Raw genomic sequence first — 19,439 nt, 5'->3', positions numbered from 1 at the left:
ACAGATTCCAGGGATTAGAATGTGGACATCTCTAGAGGGACACTCACTATCCTACCTAGCATGCTGTGTTACTGCACATAAAATAATTCAACCTTCATTAAACTGGCTGATACCATAAATTCTCAAAACCAAGTACACTGTGAACATCTTTTTTTCTGATCTTTTACTTTGATGTTCCCCAGTTGATCAACATTTTTAAATCGAAAAAGCACTTATCTGCAGGAAATGTACTTAAATGTTCTCCCTTGTTCATTCAACACTGACTGAGGACCTAATGGGAAGGCCAAATCTGATGAAGACTCAGCCACATCTCTTGGTCATGAAGCTCTCAATGACTTGGGGGTTGAAGGAGGACAAAGTAGAACACCAATGACATTGAAATTAGCACTACCAAAGGGACTCCCAAAGTTCTATGAATTTGCAACAAAGGTGGCTTCACAGATGAAGGCAGTTGGGCTGAATGTTTATGGAAAAAAAGAAGCAAAGGACTGAAGGCATGAAGGCTCACCGTGGTATGTCAAGGGTTTAAGGAAACAGACCCTGTTGGCTGGCAAGTATGGGTAGAGGCAGAGTTGGGTAAATGACTATGGGTTGCTGCTGAATTCTACTGCAGAAAAGCATCATTTAAAAAACCATAAGGGTAGAAGGTCACCCTAGATCCTAAGAAGGGATCATAGAGGCCAAAGAAAGAAGAAAAAGTACCTAGAAGCCGGGCAGCAGGTTGTCCCCAAAAAACAAATTGCAAGAGATGGAAGGGTGGGATGGAATCAGGGTAAAGAGAGGAGAAATGAGAAAAAAGAAGAAGTGGAGGCAAAAAGGCAGCAGGAGGTAGACAAGAGGGAAGCAAAGGATTAGAGAGGCAGGAAAGGAAAGAAGTGACTCTTCTGGGCTACCACCAAGCACCAGTCACTATGCTAGTACATTCCTGTATAATGCATGGGAAATTCATACAGAGAGCGCAATGGCCATTGCCAGGGGCTTGGGGGACAGGGCAATGGGAAGTTATTGCTTAATGGTAATGATTTCACTTTGCAAAATGAAGAGCTATGGAGATGGATGGTGGGAAGGCACAACATAAGGAATGCATTTACTACAGCTGACCTGTATGCACAGAAATGATTACAATGGTAGACGTTAAGTTATGTATATGTTGTCACAATAAAGAAATTGAAGACAAAGAAATGAATAGAAAGTGGTGACTCTGCTTATCAATTTCTCTTTCCAGGAGCCAAGTATTAAAAGATAACTGCTAGAATCAGTCCCAGAGGAGGCCAATGGAATTGGAAGCCAGAGCGCATGGTGGGAGCAGCCTTATGTGACAAGTGAAGGACCCTTCCTGGCATAGGGAGAAGGAGATACCACTACCAGAAGTAGGAGAGCAGTGAATGGAAGACACCAGAAGTCTAGGGAGAAGGGAAATAGAGAATTCCAATAGTTGAAAGCAAAAGCAATCTCTATTTTTAGTCCTTGACAGAAATGGTAGAAGTGACTGCCCAAATAAGGGTTTAAACAGAGAACAGTTACTGGTCTTAGTTGCGGTTTTACCTTCAAGTAGGTCTGTTACCTTAGATAAGTCAGTTAAACTTCCCAAACTACATCTTTAAAAAAGAGGGATTTGCTAAAATAATCACACTGTCCCTTTGAGCTCTACATTTCAGCAGCTTCAAGGAGATAGTTTATACCTTGAACACAGTGTCAGCTTACCTACCTCCCTCCCCCCACTAAAAAAAAAGTGAAAAGGAAACAAAAGTCAAGGTGTGTATAATTTAAATACCCTTGGGCCATTTTCACATCTCACTTTTGCTAGTGACAATCACAACAAACAGATGGTTACTGCTGACAGGGCTGCAGTTATTACTGTCCTAATGATAATTGATGTTTTTACAACTCTTTACTGTTTACAAAGTCTTCACACATGAAAAGTTCTAGTTGATCCTCACAACAGGCCTGTGAAACAGGTATGGTTACTGCACTATTCTATTCATTTTTCCAGTTGAGGAAACTGAGTCTTACAGAAGCTGATGATGTGGCCAAGGCCTCAAAACAGATAAAGGACAAACCAAGGACTTGAATCCTGGTACTCAGGACTCAAAATTGCCATGTCTTTTATTTTATTTCTTGGACACTGACAGAGTTCTTTGATTTCCCATTCAGTGGTACAAACAAAATTTGTAAGAATCAAAAGAAATGTGCATCATTTTATTCTTTTAACTGATCCCGGCAATAGAGTTTAATGAAATACAAGAACCACCTTGATTTCCAAGTGATGAATGACCGGAATCCAAAGGGCAGAGATGGAAAGGATTAAGATTCAATTATCTCAATGTCCTCATTCTCAGGATGAGAAAACAGGTCTCGCTCAGTACACATGGCTTATGGGAGGCTAAGCGAACACTGGAACTCAGGGCTCACACCAGCCCCAGGGCTCTCGGCACTAGCCAGGTCTTACACAGCTTCTGAGAAAAGTTCCCAACAGAATTGCTCCTTAACAATGAAATGGTTTCAATTTAAATAATTTGAGGGTCTCACTCTGTCCTTTTTACATGTGTGAACCATATGTATGATGCCTATTAATGGTACTGGAGCAAATTCCCGCACAAATGGTAGGGTTTGTAACAACAGTCATGCTTTGCCCAGCAAGGAATCCAACACAGAGGTTTTTTTTTTTTAATATGAATTTTTTTACATTATTATTATTTTTTATTTTTTTACATTGGTGAAAAAGGAATGCTCCTACATTGCTGGTGGGAGTGCCAACTGGTCCAACCACTATGGAAAGCTGTCTGGAGGTTCCTCAGTCTACTAAAAATGGAGCTACCATACGACCTGGCAATTCCAACACACAGTTTTTTTTTGAAGATTTATTTACTTATTTATTTTTAATTTAAATTTTATTTTTATGTTCCCCATACAATTACAACCCCCTTATTTTTACCCCAAGCCCTCCTTTCCCCACCCCCCTCCTCCCATAGAGTGTCTCTTGTTCATTGTTATTTGTTGATTTTGATATTTTCTTTCTTATAGTTATTCATTTTCCTGGTCCCTTATTTAGGTTTTCTAGATTCCTGCTATGAGTGAGACCATCCGGTATTTTTCTTTTTCTTTCTGGCTTATTTCAGCGCCATCCATGTTGCTGCAAATTGCATGTGTTTATCTTTTTTGAATGTTGAGTGTATATGTACCACATCTTCTTGATCCAGTCATCTATTTGGGGCATTTGGGTTGTTTCCAAAGCTTAGCTATTGTAAACAGTGCTGCTATAAACATAGGGGTGCAGGTGCTCTTTGGAATTGATTTTTTCTGTGTCCTTTGGGTAAATACCTAGGAGTGGAATTGCTGGATCATATGGAAGCTCTATGTTTAGTAGGTCAAGAAATCTCCACACAGCTCTCCATAGTGGTTGGACCAGTTTGCACTCCCACCAACAATGCAGAAGAGTTCCTTTTTCTCCACATCCTCGCCAACATTTGTTGTTGCTAGTTTTTTTAATATGTGCCATTCTCACTGGTGTAAGATGGTATCTCATGGTAGTTTTGATTTGCATTTCCCTGATTACAAGTGATCCAACACACAGTTTTAAAGCAACTGAAACAGCCTCCATTGCCACCTTCTACCTGCAAAGTGTTTTCCAGCAAATTTAATTGTAAAACTAAAAACATTCAATACAAATATTTTGAAGACAACGTTTTTTCTAAGTATTCCCATTTTCCTCCTTTAGAAATATGGCAGTGAATAGGCAGTGCTCACTACAAAGTGATTTTTATCATGAAGCTGAAAAATGATAAATGTTTAAATAGAAGACATGAAAATGATGCTATTATGAAATTACAGATCCCATTTTATATGTCTTATGCAGCAAAAGATGACGAGGCTTCCATTATATTATAAGAATGTCAAAGGAAGGGAGGCCTTATGAGGTGAGCGGATAACCTCTAATTTTCTTCCTTCAGGACACTTAGGAATGTGGGGCTCATATTAATGAGACTTGCAAAGAGAAAAAGATTTCTACTGAAGAAAAGAAATCAGCAAAGAGTTTTGGTGAACATGCAATGGCTAATGTACAGATGGGAAATGAGCCCATTTTTTTTTCAGGAGCCATTAGAGGGAGGTTGCGATATTAGGCTAAAGGTTTCTAAGAAGGAAGTCGCCTACAGTTTCAGTGTTTCAAAAACAAAGGTTTTACTAAAATAAGAGTGCTGCCTCAAATATGTAACCAATTTTCTCCTCAAGACAGTTGCAAGAATTTTAAATTTAGGGGGCAGGAGGCTAAGCTCAAGACCACCAAAGGGCAAAATTTAATCTGCAAGTTTTTCATGGCTAAGAAGACAAAAATCTTATAAGGTTTCAATTAAAAGCCCAGGAGAGCCATGCCTGAGGAGCAAGGACAACCACAACGAGGTTGAGTCTTCTTAAAACTGCAATCTGGCCTTGATTTAGTTTAGTTCCCAGAGAAGTTAAAGTGATCAGTTTCTCACTGCATTTGTTTAACAGAGGAAATTCTCTTAAGGAAGATATAACCTAGAACCAGTAAGATTATTTCACACACTACATCCAGTACAAATAAATTATTAGACATGAGAGGAATTGCAAGAAAATGTAACCAATAAATGAGAGAAAAAAAGATAACAGATGATCCACATTATTGAATTGCATAGACAAGATTTTTAAAATAACTATGATTTACTGGTTAGAGAAAAAAGAAAAGGGTAAAAATGACAGAATATTTCAAAAAAGAGCTAGAATCTATTTAAAAACTCAATGTACATCCTAGAAAAATACAATATCTGAAATTAACTCACAGGATAGATTCAATAGCATACTAGACATAACAAGAGATAGGACTAGTGAATTTTAAGATAAAAGTTAGTGGAAAGCACCCATATTAATACCCAAATGGAAAAAAGGAAAGGAAAACATGAAGAATCTCCTAAGCATGTAATTAGAGAGCCAGAAATAAGACAGAACAGGGCAAAGGTAGTAATATCTGAAGAAACAATGAGAATTTTCAATACTGATGAAAGACACCAACCTTCAAATTCAAGAAGCCCAACAACCCAAAAGAGGAGGCATATAAGAAAAACCATACTTGGTCTCGTGAGTGTCAAATTCTTAGTACAAAAGAATGACAAGAACTGGAGAAGTCATGTAGTAGCCCTCAAATGAAGTCCTCCCTATTCCTGGAGAGGTTTATGAGTACAGTGGAAAGGGCACCCTAACTCAACAATACAGTTTACATTCTTAGTAGGATTACAGTTACTCTGCTTCTGAAAAACCCCACAATAACATAAATTTGAATATTCTGCAATGGATAATCATCCTAGTTTGTACCTGGCCACTTGATCTCATTTCATTAACTTTATCATAATGCAATGCCACACTTTATGCAATCAAAACCTTTAAATCCTAGTAATAGTTTTATGCTAACTTACTGAAATTTGAGAAGGGGCAAATATATGATATATTAAGACTAATAAAGTGTCAGAATAAGAAGAGGTCCACAGTCTAAGTTTCTTGTTAGAGATGAGAAAACTGAAGCTCAGAGCAATGAAAATGATACATCCAGCCCCTACAGCCATTGGTATTTGGAAGCCTAGTGGATAATTTTTCTAATCCAACCTTCTGATTCCAGTACCAGGCCAATCCAAGATCAAATCCAATACAAGGTGAAAGCCTTTGGTGAAGTGCTTTGATTTTTATGAATATATATTTTCAGTGAATGTGAAGGGAAAATTACCACTAGGGATGCAAAACAACACAATAGGTAACCATTCACTCTGACCCACGTAGACTCATATAGATATGGAAACCCAGTATCATTATTGGGAAAAGCCCCGACATACATACACACACACGACTACACCTCATGCTCACAGGCCAAGTAGAAATACATGTGAGGTAGAGTGAGAAATACATTAAAGGCATCCCCAGGGATTGTTATTTAAGTTCCAGGAACCAGATTCCTTCTATGAGTCTCGAAGCCTTTCTCTATGACATGGGCAATCACATGTAGAGGATCATCATACTCAGTGGTAACTAAAGGGAAAAAGGCCACATTGCCATCCCTGGTGATAAAAAAGACAATAGCCAATTCTCTGCATATATTGTTTACAACCATTCTCTCTCTCTCTCCATAGTCTATGTATTTATACATCAGTAAGTACAAGTTAGGGAGAATCCATACTATACATGTTGGGAATACAGTATTAAAATACTTTTATTTATTTTTTAAATTTTTAAATATTTTATGATTATTCCTACATTAATATTTTATGCCTACATCAAACTTTTAGAAAAACAAAGCATGAGTACCTACAAATGTTGTCCAATTAGTATCCTCTTTCAATCCTTCAAAATTTCTTGATTTGATACATTATTAATGATAAAAATATTGACTTACTAACTCACAATTGTGATGGTCTTCTAAAAACTTTGAATTAAGGCCATTTAAATTGATGTTACCATTTTAAATAAACAGTAAATGCAATCGAGATCCTATGTGAAAATGATCTATAAATAGGGTATAGTAAATGAGATATGAACGAAATCTTTTGTTCTCTGAAAAATAAAAAGGAAATGCATGCTAGAAAAAAAAAAGTTTGCAAAGATATTTAACCATTAAATAGAGTACATCTGTTGTTTTGACAGGATTACTCAGGTTGTAGATTTTTTCATGCCACTAACTATGTCAGTGACCAATCCTGCCTTTAGAGTGACTCAAAGCAGGATAAAACATGTGAGAGGCTATCAAGAAATTGTGGGGGTGGGGGCCTCCCTGGTGGCGCAACGGGTTAAGACGCAACCTATGAAGCTGTCCGCAGCCTCTGCAGCACGAGTTCAATCCCCTGGCCGGCCAGGGAGCAACCCACATGGCAGAGCAGACCTCTCCTGACGCACCTGCTGCTCCCCTCAGCAGTGCACTTTGGTCAATCTGCCTGTTCTGTTCCCCACTCTGTCTCCAGTGAATTCTCTCACCAGCCCCCCATACCTCTGGCCTGTACCCCATCTCTTGTATGCATGAATATATAAATCTTTTTTTAAAAAAAAAAGAAATTCTTGGCTTTTTAAGGCCCTTGAATATTCACTTCATATTCTTTCATATTCACTTCATAGTTCATCTGAATTTCTAGAATTAGAAATTCAGAATGTCTAACTCTGAATGTGATTGAATGGAGTAAAATTTCTATCAGTTTTCTTTACTTCTAAAAGCTCTATTAAAACATATAGATGTGTACTCAGTCCAAGTTCTGGAAAAGTCAAACATCTATATATACATGGTTATAAAAACTACCTCTAGAAACCAAGGGTCATTTCCTACATATATGTTATAACTTGATTTCTTCCTAATGTACTCTAGTTCTTAAAAAGGATCCTTAAATAGGTAGTAAATCAGAAACATTTAAATTCATGTTTCCATGCTGAGTAGTTTGTAACAGCTGGAAAAGCACACAAACATTAAGAATGGATAAACTACTACTGCTTCTCAGTAGGATGATATCTTCAATTTTCACACATGGTGAGGGTGAACACAGATGAACAGCCCCAATCAATCAGATCTCTTTTCATTTCCTGACACTGGATACTGGATACTGGAGACAAATAAAAGGCAAATACTCAAAGGTACTCCATAATGAGATCCCCAATGGTGAAGAGGATCCACAGAAGCTTCCAGAATGAAGAGGAAAGGGAGATGTTTGTCGTTTCTACAGTGCTAAATAGCAGCTTCCCCATACCACATTGCCAATGGTATTTCATCAAGACCAAAAGGAAAAGTGGTGCTATCTTAAATATGCTTTGGATAAAATAATGACAGAGGACTTAAGGGGAGGGCCAAAGGAGGTTGATGGAAACTATGGGGTCATCTTGGTTGGACATTTAGATACAGTTAAGATACAACTAGGGTAAAAACTGTCCTCCCTGCTAGTGAGCTACATAGAATCGACCCTCTGGACAATCCTGGCTTAATCTCATATTCTCACTCCTATGTAAGTGTGGTACATTACTTGCAAATATGGCTGTAATTATTCTCTCTGTTCATGCTCCTTGCAACATGACTGCAACTCCTTCCTTGAAGAGATGGAATCCATTTCCACCTTCAAAACTGGCTTTTTTTAAGCTAACAAAATTCAGAGGCAGTAACCTTATGCCAGTTGCAAGCCTACGTCTTGAGAGGTCTTGTGTGTCTCTCCACTTTCTCAGAACCCCACCAACTGTGGGGTGGACAAGCCTGAGCTAGCCTGTTTAAAGTTTAGAGACCACGTGGAGCCTAGGGGAGCTCAGGCCAACCTAGAGGAGTAAGCTCCTCAACCCCCCAGCAGATGGCAGACAAGCGAGCCCAACTAGGTCAGGAAACCTGCCCTGTGTCAAAGAACTACCCACCTGAGTCCTACCCACATCGCCAATAGACAGGATCCAGAGCTAACCAAATACTGGACGTTGAGACCACTAACCCAACTGTTACTGTGGTAGCTTGTTAAGCAACAAAGCTAGCTCATACAATAAGGAATGGATTCTTCGTGAATAATTCATTCTGTGAACATTTATTAAGTGCCTCCTATATTTCAAGTAGTGCTCTCAGTTGTTACTGGGGGCACAAAGATTAATATGCAATAGTATAAATTATGTAGATAAACACATCATGTAGATAAATTATGTAGTCATTTCCTAACTACACTAAAAGTGTGAATAGCAAGGTCTACTTAGAGGAAAGGAAGACTCAAAGAGGTCACATTTGAGTAGGTTTTTAAAGAGAAAATGATTCACCAATGGACATCAGAAGTAGAAGAAATAGCATGTGCAAAAGCACAGATGCTGGAAAGAATTCAAGGAATGTTCTAGGAATGGAAAATAGTTTAGGACAGATGGAGTGTGGGGAGGAAATGGCAGATGATGGAGCAGGAAAAGCAGGTTGAAGGCAAATAATGAGGGATGTCATAATGTAAATTATTCTAAGGGAACTGAATGCCTCTTGTAGGCTGTGGAGAGCAACAAATCTTTTTAAGTAGGAAATGACATGATTCAATCTGTTTTAGGAAAAGAAAGCTGATAAGTGGAGATTTTGAAGCAAAATTAAAAATCAGGGTGATCAGTTGAGAGGCTATTACTACAATCCTAAAGAGGACCTCAATCACGAAGTGGCAAATATAGGGAAGACAAGATGATTTTTAAAGATGTTCCAAAGATAGGGGAAAGCCTCAGCAGCCTTGACAACTAACTAAATATGGGTTGTGAGGGTGATAGAAGTTGTGTGGGAGGATCAGGGACAGTGCCAAGATTTCTACTTTGGGATCCTAGATTAATGGCAAATATATTAATTAAAGTAGGAAAGTAGAAGAGCAGACTGGAGAGGAACAATGTATTTTTTTATAAAGACACCCATAGGACATCCTATGGGAGATGTCCAGGAAGCAGTTAAGGATACAGTTCTGGATCTTGTGTTGAGGAATAATTGGCAAGCAGGAAATAAGAGATGTAGAACACAGGACAGAAGGAGAGATACAGTTCAGGTCATGAAAGTGAATGTGAATGTTGGACATTCCAGGAAAAGACATGGATGGAGAAGAGAAAAAGCTAGTGAATGCAGAACCCTAAGGGGCATGGATATTTCAGGGTCAAAGAGAAGTAGCACCAAATGGCAGCACCTCTCCTTGGGATGAAAGCACAAGTATGGATTACAAATTAAGGAAAAGCGGATGCCTACCCATTGTGCCACCTTCTTCCTCTAGTCAAGTCATCACCAGGTCCTTCCCTATAGTCCCTGCCACTATGGAGATTTGGGGACATAATCAGCGTTAGAAGGAGACTAACAGCAGGGGCAACTTGAGTAATAACATCTTTGTCCATGTAGCTTATTGATAAACACACTTTTTCAAACCCCTTCTCCAGCACCTTCTCCAGCAGCAAACATCACCAGCCTAATTCTTAGGGCACTTATCTGAAATAGGCCTACAGTTAATTTCCTGCAGCTTCCAAATAGATTATACATAATGTATTTAACTGCATAGATTATCTTTATGTATTTCAGTAACAAAAAAAGGAACTTAAAAAAAAACCCAAAGTGACAAAGATTTCAGAACATAAAAGCAATAGCCATAAAAAAATTGATAACTGGGCTTCGTTAAAAATCATCAAAAGATACCATGAAGACAGTAAAAAGGGAGTCACACACAGAGGAAATATTTTTAGTACATGTATCTGACTAAGAACTTGTATGTGGAATATAAAAGAACTCTTTTAAAGAAATAAGATTTTTAAAAAATCAAATAACCCAATTCAAAAATGGGCAAAAGACTTGAACAGGAACTTCACAAAAAAAAAAAAAAAAGAAATGCAAATGCTAGTAAATATATAAGATGGCATTCAATACCACTACTCACCAGGAAACACAAATAGATTAAAACCATGAGGACCAACTTCAATGGCTGTTGCTACTATTGAAAAAATGAACAAGTGCTAATGAGCAAGTGGAGAAACTGGAACCCTTGTACACTGCTGGGAATGTAAAATGGTGTAATCACTATGGAAAATAATACATTACTCAAAAATATAAGTAGAATTAATATCTGATCCAGCAATTCTACTTCTGCTTATATACCCCAAAAAGTTCATAGCAGAATTTTGAAGAAATATTTGTACCTTCATGTTCATAGCTGCACTACTCACAGTAGCCAAAAGGTGGCAGTAAACCCAGAGTCCATGGACAAACAGATAAATAAAATGTGGTATGTGCATACAACGGAGTATTATTCACAACCTTAAAAGGGAAGGAAATCCTGACATATGCAACAACATGGGTGAAACTTAAAGAAGTTATGCAAAATGATGTAAGCTAGTCACTAAAAAACCAAATGCTATATGATTCCATTTATAGAAGGAACCCAGAATAGTCAAATTCATAGAAACAGAAAGTAGAACGATAGTTGCCAAGGCCAGCAGGGAGAGAGTGGAGATTTATTGTGTAATGGGTACAGTCTTCCAATTTTGCATGATGAAAGGAGTTCTGGATATGGATGGTGGTAGTGGTTATACAATGTGAATGTATTTGACACTACTAACTTTACTTTTAAAAATTGTTTAGATGGTAAATTTTATTATGTCTATTTTACCACAAAACGTGGATGAACCTCATTAGACATTCTAAAACCCCACAAGGGCCTATCCCTATACCTCCGGCAAAACAGTTAAAATTTAAAAGACCCCCTGCAAAAAAAAAAAAGTGTTAGTGAAAATGTAAAGCAATAAGAACAGTACTGGTAAAATTTAAATTGGACCAACTATTTTGGAAAACTGTTGGGTAGTATCTACTAAAGTTAAATAGAAGCCTACTCTTGATTTCAGAGTAGATATGTGGCCAAGAGAAATGAGTGGTGGACATGTGCATCAAACAACATAAGCAAGAATGTTCATGGCCGCTTTATTTATTAGTCACACACTGGAAATGCTCCCCAAATCCACCAGGACACTGGATACACAAATTGTGGTATACCTGAAAGAAGTATGGACTAGAAAGAAATGAACTGACCTCTCAACAATAGATTAAAATCCCCAAAACATGGATGAACCTCATTAGACATTATGTTATGTGAAAGATATACTGAAGAGTCCCTTAGATATGATAGTGTTTATATGGTGCTTAAAAGCTGGAAAAAAATTAAAAACGAATCACAATGTAGTTACCTTTACTTTAGAAGTGGGATGAAAAGTGACCAGAAGTCACAAGAGGAAGAAATCTTCTGGAATACTGGAAATGGTCCACATCTTGATCTGGTTGGGGGGGGGGGTGTCACATGGATATACATGCATGTAAGAATTCATCAAGCAGCACAATTTAGATGAATGCAACTTATAACCTTTATTGTATGTATATATTTATACCTCAAAAATATATTCTCTATCATGAAAAGGCTATAATTCAACAAAGGAACAAAATGTCAACCTTGTTCTTTGCCTTTCTGACTTAGAAGATTAGACCATATTCTTCTTAGACACGTTGTGGGATAATGAGTTACCTCCCAGTATCCTGAGTTAGATACAAATCGAAGTCCCAGGCAGTACAATTTTAGGTGTCCCAGAGCTTTTCTGAAGCCACACCATGTCCATTGTGGTCTTTACAGTAAGAACCATTCAGTCTTTATACTTTCTCAGTAAGAACACCCTATTTGCTTTCTACTGCTAAGTGTCCAATTTGATTATTTTAAGCTTCAAGAACAGCATCTGACTTTGTTTTACACTCTCATTGGCAGGGGCTTAACAAATCTCTCCTTGGCTTTAGGGGCAGAATGTCGAAACTCACAAGAAGTCACCATATCCCAAGGTTGTGATGAACGCAAATCTCCCTGAAGAGAAAGCTTCCTTTTCTTTCACAGTCATTTTGATGCCTGACCCTTATACGTCAACATAATAACAGCTTTAGCTTCCCTGTGAGAGCACCATTAGCTATGACCCACCGTTCTCAGGAAAAAAATAAAAATCTACAAATGTGAACATTTCCCCCCTCTAGTTTCTTTGGCCATTCATAACAGTTGCTACCCAGTTGTTGGAAAATGGCCTTAATACACAACTTTATACTTAAATGATAATCAAAGGCAAATTCTTTTGAATTGTGTCACAATGAAAAACTTTCAGACTCAATTGTCTTTGATCCCGTATTAAATCCATCCTTAGTTCAGTCAAGTGGCTAAATTACGAAGGTACCTCTTATATGCTGGTTTGGAAAAGCATCAAGATAGGAGAAGGAAAATGAAAAAAAAGGGTTGAAAAACAGAAGAGTGGGTTAGAAAAAAAAGCTTAATTCACTCATTGGTATTTTGATAACTAAGATGTCTAGTTAGACACAATTTTTGTAAAAAGCAGATACTGTTATGTTGGCGCAACAGGGTAACTGTGATAGTATACTAAATTATTCAGAACAATTGGCAGTCTTACAGTTTCGGGCAGTGTTTTTAAAAGCAAATTATCAAGCAACAAGTGGCTAAATGCAAAGCCACACAATTGCAATGGAAAAACAATGTTTCTCTTTTAGAACAGTAAAAAGTAATGCAGTATAATGACATGTAGTATTTTTATTTAAATTCATGGTCTGCAATAGAATACACTTGTATTTTCTCCTTTTGTGTTCGCCTTTGAGACTACCTCAAAATAAGTTTCACTTCATAAAAGTCTATATAGATGTTAAGATACTGGAATGCAATAATTATAAAGCCGGATAGGTAGATTAATTGTTCTACATACCTGTGGTTTTTCAGATTCCTGTGCTTGCTTACTCATGTATAGTCACTCTTATTTTTCAGAAACTGTTTCTGGGTTTTGGCTTCTACACTGCCACCTGGAGACATGAAAAAGAAATAACCATGTACTGTTCATGGAGCACGCATCTTCAGGGCATCTAGCAGGGACAACTGGGGGGAAAGTGGCAAAATATTTACTCCGAAAGATAAAAGTGTTTTTATGTCCTGTGTGGAAAATTTCTAAGGAGTCCCGTTCCCCCCAATGGTTTGATAAATTATTTAGAAATCAAAGCATAGGTAAATCTCAGCTCAACACCAGTGATCAGTTCATTAAAGGAGACGGAGTCACGGAACCCAGCCGCGTGCCAACCCACAGCCATTTCGACACCTGTCCCTAAAGATTAAAGCAACTTGACCACTTTGTTAATCAGGTGATTAAGAATTCTGCAAATTAACACAAAGGAAAGAGAGAGGAAGAGATTCAGGCAAAGGTTACTTTGCCCCGTGGTTGTAAAATGCGCATTTAAACAATAATATTAATTCTAGCATGAACTTGAGTTTTGTCCAATCTAAACAGCATTTAAGTGGGGTATTTTCCTAATGCCCTATCGCGGATTTGAATGTAAATGAGAAGTGCTGAAAGGTCTTTCTGACACCCAACGCATTTTAACACAAATAGGCTTTTTCCTTTAAATAAAGTCATGAATAAAAATCCATGAGCAACTATCAGTCGTGAAATGAGAGGGTGTAAGGGGGAGGGGAAAGAGAGAGACAGAGATTCTGGAGTTAATTTAGAATATCAGACTGAACCATGGTGTGGGGTTTGTGTGAGAGAGAGTGGGGCGGGGGGGAACAAGAAGGGGAGAAAGGGAAGGGGACTAGAGAGGGAGAAAAGGAGATAAACACTGAAATTCTGGTGCTAATGTAGAATATCAGGCTGAGACAGAGAGGAGAGAGGAGAGAAGAGAGACAGGCGGACCAGGCGCAGAGATCAGGAGTTGAAAATAACAGCGATGCCGCGCCACGCAGTGTTCACCTCCCGAGTGCCCGCAACCCGGAACATGGGTCCCAGCTCCTGCACCTTAGGCCAAAAACACAAGCACCACCCCGACTCCCACCCCACCTAGGTGAGATCGCGCCAGAAGCTGCCGAGCTGGCGTGCCAGCCAAGTCGGCTACCGCGCACACCCGGGGGGTCCTTTTTATCCTTATCAGAGATGTCCCCACTTACCGGCAATTTACTTTAATGCCCCGAAAACCTGGTTTGATTTAAGGAATTGCAGCAAATCCAGGAAAACCAAATCTTGACGCAACTCTCCTTCTCCTCCCTAGGAGGAACATTCACACACGCTCATATTCTCTCTTCCCGACCCCGAACACGCGCCGGGCCATCCCAAGGGGACCTTTGGGGGTCCGCCAGTGACCAATCCTGCTCCCACGTGCTTCCACGAAACCCTCGTCCAAACGAGCATAAGGCACAAGTATCTAAGTGCAAGCGCACAGTCAGCCTTCGCAGATAAGTTCGGCAAACCCGTTTTCCGCCCCCGCCCCCGCCCCCGCCGGGGCCTTGAAAGCGGAGGGAGCGCGCGGGCTCCAGCTCTGGCACCCGCCCCAGCAGACAATACTCGAGCAACTCGTGCCTTCCCCGCACTCGCCCCAGCAGGTCCTGCCACCACTCTCCTCCAGGGTCCCTATAGCCCCGCGTGCCCAGATCAGGGGGCGTCCTGATGGTTGCCGGGTGTGGACTGTGAAGACCGGGGTAACTGCACACACAGCCGAGATTGCGGGCGGGGGAGGGGGTCGCAATCCTCCCAACCCGCATGAGTGCTGGGCTCATCAGAAAGGGGTGGGGTGGGGACATGAGACCTGAGTGAACCCCAAGGGAGGCAGTTTTCCCGCACCTCTTCCCCACCTAATAGAGCGTGTGGGCACAAGCGTGCCTACCCTGGGCCGTGCACCTTCCTTTTGCCCCGGGACCTATCCAGTCCTCGTCCCCGAGCGCAGGACCCTGGAAGGGAGGGCATCCTAGCCGCGGCGGCCCGGGAGGGGTCCGAGCGCCGCGATTGGGGGTGCCCACCTGCGCGCAGGGTCGCGGTTCTCACCGGTGCGCCCGCGGGCTGCACGGTCTCCGCTGCAGGAGGAGGTGGCGGCGGCGGCCTTACTCCTGCACTCCGAGAGCCTCCTGGCTCCCGGGCAGCGGCGGTGCTTCCTTCCCCTCCTCTCTGCGGGCGAGCCTCCCACCTAGCCAGCAGGTTCTGCCACCGTCCCTCTGCCCGCCAGAGCCAGAGCTATCCTCCCCGCCCCTTTCCCGCCGCCCCGCGCAGCGCAGCGCTGCGCTCCGCCCCCGCCCGCCCATCCTTGCCCGGGCACTGCCGGGGGGCTGCGGGCCCCGTGCCTCCAGCCGCAATCCCCAGTCCCAGGCGGAGTGCGGAAAGGGGGGTGCGCCTCGAGCCCACGCTCCTCACCAGCTCCCCACTTTTCCACGTGAGGTGGTCCGCACTCACCTCACAGCCAAGGGCGTGGGCATCGCGCGCTCTGCCCTAGCTCTTCCGGCGTCTCTTCACTCCCGGCGAGGCACCTTCCAAGGACCAGAAGGTGCCTCGTGCCTTGGGGGGAAGGAGGTTACTGAAGCGGGTGGAGTGAGCGGGAGAGAGAGGAGGCGAAGAAATTAGCATGTCAACTGCCAGGGGATACAAGTTGCTGCCTGTGCCTCGTTTCTGTTACGTTCGATACCTGGATGTGCTGCTTTCCCTGTTACTACCGCAGCAATATTCAGAGGCATGAATATAAGATTTCCAAGCTAATTGGTTGTAGGGGCTTTTTAAAAATTTAACGATGCAGAAGACAACAGACTCACTCTTGTTTAAAAGTTACTTTATATATACGGCCACGTTTCTAATTTTAAAAAAATAGCAAAATATAAATAACAGAACAGCTGTGTTTTATAGAAACAGATCCAGTGTGTATGTATTTAAACCCTCTGTAATTATATTAATTGGGTTCGTTTTAAAGTGTATTTTAGGTATTTCTTAAGAAAACGGCCTCAGAATTTAAGGATTAGGAACCCATAAGTTTTAATTTGGCTTTTTGCCATTGTTCTAAAATGTCAATTTCATGGAAATTATTAAATGTGGCTATGTAGAAAAATGGATCCTTTTTCTTCCAGGTTGGCAACATTCTTAGATTTGGCAAAAGACAGCTTTTTTTAAAGCCAAGAAATAATAAAATTCTCATTCATTTTCTACTGATGGAATATCTGGTTTAGCAGCGTTTTCTTTCGTGTTTTTCGCTTTGAAACAAACTTGTTTCCTCTTACATTTGTTTTCTTCAAAGTGTTCTCCCTAAATATCAATAAAACTATTGGTGCTGTGATTTTTGAGTCTTTGCTTTCTAAAAGGGATAGGAAATATTAATAATGGATTATCAAAATCAACTCCAGACTCATGATACTAAATTTCACACTGATTAGCCCTGTTTTTCAGCTTTGCTTTTAGGAATTTAACCGAGCATTTGAAAACCAAGAATTTTTAAAGTTCCGTTCTTATAAGAATGACATGTACACTTTTTAATTAACATGTTGAAGTACAATTAAATTCATTAAATTCACTAATGAAAAGCATATTCGTACTGTACTTGTTGCTGGGTAAATGAGGACATCATGGTGATAAACAGCATTCTGAAGAGGAGACTCTAAAGCAAAGACAACAGTCTTTAGAAAAACTGATGATCCCCTTTTCAAGGCAAGGATGACAAATACCCATAATTATGCAAAGAATGACTGCTGCCTCTCTTCTCTGTGCTTTGGTTTTGTGGCTGGGCCTGCATTTATATCTCTTTTGATCATCGTAATAAAAGTAAAGTAATTCAGCATCCCGGTGACATTGCTTAGTAAGTTAGCAATTTGAAAATGCTTTTATTACCTAATTAATCCAAGTAAATGCCTCTGATAAATCCGATTTACTCTTACATTTTTTTTTGGTGCCTCCGGAAAAACACTTGCGTGAAATAAAAACAGCTAATGCAAGCTCAGGAACAATTGCCAGCCAGATTCTTTCTGGGCTTGTGTGTTGCAATAGACTTGATATTAACTGACCCTTGGGTCTTAAATTATATATCAGATGTTGGTTATGAATTGTTCATCGGCTACTTCTTTAATGAGTCCCTATGTCTTTCTTTGTCCTGCTTATTCCCTAGAAGCATATTTCATTTCTTTTTGTCTGCCTTATTGAATCTACCTTTACCTAAACTATTTTCATTGAACCAAAGAACCAGACTCTAATTCATAGCTCATTTGACAATCATCTTTGTCCTTCAGCTTAAGTCTTCCTTGAGGTCTTAAGTAAGAATCCAGCATGATTTAACATCCAAAATTGGAAGGAGTACTTCATTGGGTCTCTAAGGCCTGATAACAATCAGATTTCTCTAAACAAGGAGGGTGTGTCCTATTTGAATGAAAAGAAACAAAACCAGCAAATTCATTTAGTTCAGGTCAAAACTAAGCCAACAAAATCGCATTTGAGATCCATTCTAAGCCCAAATTAAGCTACAAGATATATAAAAAGCACAATTCAAATAACTTTATCTGTATTTTCTTTCACCACTACAAATCACTTGCTCCACTGACCAAACACCATTACATTTCACATTTCCCTTTTAGTCCATGTGCTATTGAGAGTTTTTCAACCGATCTTTAGATAAGTTAGAGAGTTTTTCACTGATCTTTTGATAAGAAAGTACACCACTGCTGTCTCCAAGGAATCCTGCAGCACCCTCCATTTGTTTTCAAAGTCTTCTATAAACATCTGTGCCATTGATAAGGGCAGATTTGATCATTCTATGTAGACTCAAGTGAGGATGTTCCAATGACCAGTCTGAATCCAAAAGTAGGGTTAAAACAAAACATGAGCTTGTTGCAAAAACCTATTATCAGTATTTTCCATTCTGATCCTCACTCAGCAGTTTTATAACACATTAACTTTTCCCTGTGGAGAAATTTTCTCCTAATAATTATTTTAATAATTTTTTGGTTTGTTTACTCTTTGGGCTGTGTTATTACTCACAGTGAGCCTGAACATGATGCATAGACTTCTCTCTTTTCTGTAACAACTGAGAATTTACAGCTCTAGAGATGGTTTCCTGATGGGAGGACTCTTGCTAGAGCTTCCTCTTATGGCTCCAAGAAAAGCGTGAACTAAGTTTCTTTACTTCAGTTGATTAGGATTCGTGAGCAACATCATTGATTCAGACTTGCAGAATGCTAATTACTTTAATTGGTCTCCTTGTGCTAGGGAAATATGTCACCAGCCATCTTCTAAGACAAAGAGTATAGAGACAATATCACTCAGATAATGCTCAGACTGGAATGTTGATACTCTAAGCTAAGTTACTTAAAAATATGTATGTATATGTATGTATAATTCAAATCTAAATATAAAGCTGAGTGATGTCATTTTGATGAGATGTTGGGTTCAGTGAACGGGGATCCTTGGGTGACCTCTAAGAAAAGGTTCTGCACAGCTCCCCTTTCAGTGGCATGTGGCGAGTTTACCCAGGAGAGGAACACATTTGCACAGGCACAGGCAGGCAAAGGGTACATTTTGAAAGGATGGGTTTATTAGGAAAAGGAAAAGAAAAAATAGAGAGGCACCCACATGGTCACTGGTGGGCAGTCTTGGAAGAAGAGCAACCTCTTACAGTGCAGAAATAGTGTCCTGATATAGTGTTCTTTGGAGGGTGGGGTTCATTCCTTTTTGGAATTGTTATCTACTTGTTAATCACTTCTATTAATTAATCCCTTCTATGGTGTGCCCTGCCAACATCTTCATCGCCACCTCTGGTTTGCACCTCTGTATACTCTCTATAATATAACAGTCAGTTTGAACCTAAGGCATTCCAGTCTAAGGAATTTTCTTTTCTATACTGGTTTAATGACTATGTGGATCATTTCTACTCCCACCTCCAGTTTCTGGTCTTGTGACACCTCCATCCCAAATTTTCTACTCTAAGCCTCCACCACTGAGTACTTGTAATAGATTCTTCAGCTACAAATCCCTTGGTAAGATTTATTTTATGATTTGGGGATATGGGATAAACTGATGCATACCTTATTATTTACCTTACAGGAAAGTACCATTTTCTGATTCAGATCTTCCCCTAAACTTCCCATCACCATATATTTAATTGTATCACTCATTTATGAAAGGAAGGAGGGAGAGAG

General features: G+C 40.0%; 1 long non-coding RNA gene across 5 annotated transcripts in view; it reads right to left on the bottom strand.

Annotated features, from left to right (window-relative positions):
• The window catches only part of LOC119246206 (uncharacterized), an 84,991-nt gene extending 69,569 nt beyond the window's left edge, over positions 1 to 15,422 (bottom strand). For 3 of the 5 annotated variants that reach the window (XR_008552016.1, XR_008552014.1, XR_008552017.1), the window contains exons 1-3: positions 14,454 to 14,741; positions 13,228 to 13,321; positions 11,674 to 11,760 (exon numbers count right to left, since the gene is read on the bottom strand). This is a non-coding gene — a long non-coding RNA (uncharacterized LOC119246206). Of the gene's footprint in view, positions 1 to 11,673; positions 11,761 to 13,227; positions 13,322 to 14,453; positions 14,742 to 15,299 lie in introns of those variants that run through there. The other 2 variants (XR_008552015.1, XR_008552018.1) reach the window with 2 other exon arrangements.
• Between the last annotated feature and the right edge of the window lie 4,017 nt (positions 15,423 to 19,439).

Source organism: Talpa occidentalis, unplaced genomic scaffold (genome assembly GCF_014898055.3).
Source record: "Talpa occidentalis isolate TD23 unplaced genomic scaffold, MPIMG_talOcc4v2.1 talOcc4.15, whole genome shotgun sequence".
In the NCBI taxonomy this organism is placed as follows: domain Eukaryota; kingdom Metazoa; phylum Chordata; class Mammalia; order Eulipotyphla; family Talpidae; genus Talpa; species Talpa occidentalis.
Note: the sequence above shows the minus strand (reverse complement) of the source record. Positions and strands in the feature narration are given on the sequence as shown.